At 40.3% G+C, this 201-nt stretch overlaps 1 protein-coding gene across 1 annotated transcript in view; it reads right to left on the bottom strand.

Moving 5' to 3' along the window:
• Positions 1-201, bottom strand: part of LOC119588213 — a gene marked incomplete in the record, with an annotated part of 23,266 nt that overhangs the window by 6,193 nt on the left and 16,872 nt on the right.

The following is a 201-nucleotide window of genomic DNA, read 5'->3' as shown; positions in this document are numbered from 1 at the left end:
TGCGTCCACATTTCCTAATATGGTAGTTTAGTGGACTAGTGCCCATGCCGCCTGTAACCTATGATGCAACACTATAATTAGTTTAAAAAAAACGTCAAGTGACGCCAAAATTTTACGTCCATACTGCAATACTACACTACCAAGATATGCAAAGTTCTTTGTTGCCTTTAATGCCTCCACCACAGTCATGTGCACAGTGAA

This window comes from Penaeus monodon, chromosome 23 (genome assembly GCF_015228065.2).
Source record: "Penaeus monodon isolate SGIC_2016 chromosome 23, NSTDA_Pmon_1, whole genome shotgun sequence".
Classification (NCBI taxonomy): domain Eukaryota; kingdom Metazoa; phylum Arthropoda; class Malacostraca; order Decapoda; family Penaeidae; genus Penaeus; species Penaeus monodon.
The sequence above is the reverse complement of the archived record's forward strand: the minus strand, read 5'-3'. Positions and strand labels throughout refer to the sequence as shown.